This window comes from Lonchura striata, chromosome 1 (assembly GCF_046129695.1).
Source record: "Lonchura striata isolate bLonStr1 chromosome 1, bLonStr1.mat, whole genome shotgun sequence".
Lineage (NCBI taxonomy): Eukaryota > Metazoa > Chordata > Aves > Passeriformes > Estrildidae > Lonchura > Lonchura striata.
Genome location: NC_134603.1, coordinates 60,540,123 through 60,541,983, shown reverse-complemented (window position 1 = coordinate 60,541,983; position 1,861 = coordinate 60,540,123).

Genomic DNA, 1,861 nt, shown 5'->3' with positions numbered 1-1,861 from the left:
AACTAACTGGTCTCTGAACAGGAGATGTGGCTTTTGGAGCATTTCTTAATCTCTGCAAAATAGAGATCCCCTCCAGTTATAGAAAGGAAACTACTTTATTCTTTCTTCCCCATTGCTCCCCCTCTGCCCCGAGGCAGCATTGGAAGTCCCCAAGGCCAGAGCTGCAGCTTCAGTGTGGGAATAGCTTGGTTAGGCTTCCTGCTAATTTAGAGCCGAAGAGAGCAGATTAATCCAACTATGTATTGTTTGGTTTTTGAGATTAATGCCATGTTAGGATATGTTTGAAGTCAAAAGGGCTTATCAGTAGCCAGCCAACTGCTTTTAGTGCTGTTTGTCAGGCTCAGGAGACGGAGAGGAATGAAATGATTGTATTGTCTGAAGCCACTCCCATCATCCCACTGGACATCTTCACATCTGTGTTACTGAGAACACACAGGTCTTGAGATGCTTGTTAACCTTTAGTGCTGCATACAAGCCATGAACACTGAGAAACTGTGTTTCCTCTTAAAAGTCTCTCATGCCATAAATTATCATGGTTATGCTGGTGAACATGAGAAGATGAGTGACAACATCTTCATCTCTCCATTATCCCATTCAATTTGTCTGAGGGACATCACTGAAATAAGTGGAATACTTTAGTGGAAAGTGTGTGTTATGCTTGACAGCATATGTTAGAGAGATTTGGAGCTCAAATTATAAAATCCCAGTTGACCTCCTTAACCCAGCACAGGGAACAATTCAGAAATGGAATAAGGAACCAGAGTGTCTTGCAGTTTTGTTCTGTGATAAAATAATAAAGCAAATCCTTTACAGTAAGGCTGGTGCAACTAAAAGAAGTATAAGTTTGGCTTTCTCTGTTGTAACTAAGCAGAGTACTTGCCACTACATAAAAAGCTAGCTGGCTATGGTGGTAATTAGAAAAAGCTGCATAGTGAGAGACATTTATGCTCATCTTTTGACTCACATTGTTGAAAAATCAGCTTTCAGTACAGTTTACTGCTTAGTTAGAAACTTTCTCACACTGCTTTCACACTGTCCATTAGGAGAAGCGCTGTCATCCTCCACATGGACTCTCTAAACCAGAGGTGTGAAGTGCCTCTTTGTGCTATACTATCAAGTTCTTCAGTAGGTTTTGTATGAAAATCAGACACTTCTTCATGAAATCAGAAGTGCTCAGATTATATTTCACATGCGTGAGTTTCCTTGTTTTTATTAAAATTAAGTTTGCTCATTTGCCATTTTCAAGCTAGTTTGAAATGAGGATCACCTTGTATCCTAGGAAACACAGTGAGAATTTTATATGTGATCACATTTTTATCCATGTTGTGAAAAAAGCAGATGGTAATTAGGTGCATTATTCATAGGAAAGCTTGTTGAGCTCAGTGTCTGTATGGTTCCAGCTTCGATTAGAACTTGTTTGGAAGAACTACTTCATACCTTTCAATTGCCCCTCATTAAGTGCAATCATTACTCTTCTGGTCCCAATGTGCTTTAATTTGTGCAAACCAGCATCCACAGAATTACATATTAAAAAACCCAGCAAATTTCTGGGGTCCCTTTCATTCTACTTGACATCAATGTGATCTTTCTGTCCATCTGAATTCATTATTATTTATTGCAGCCACAAATGTGAAATAAGAGCTCCTTGTCTCCTTGTGAGAGGCCGCTTGGCAGCAGGAGAGATGCAGAGCTGTCATGCTTTAGGGATGGCACCTGAACCTTTGGAAGAGACCAATTCACCTACTTAGGTAGAGGAAGGGATGCTGAGAGCACACTTAGAGGCTGGGCCAGTTTGTGTGAGGAGGGCGGGTGTCAGGATTCCTGCATCTCCAAGCCTTCCACTGTGGACAGAGTGACAGAG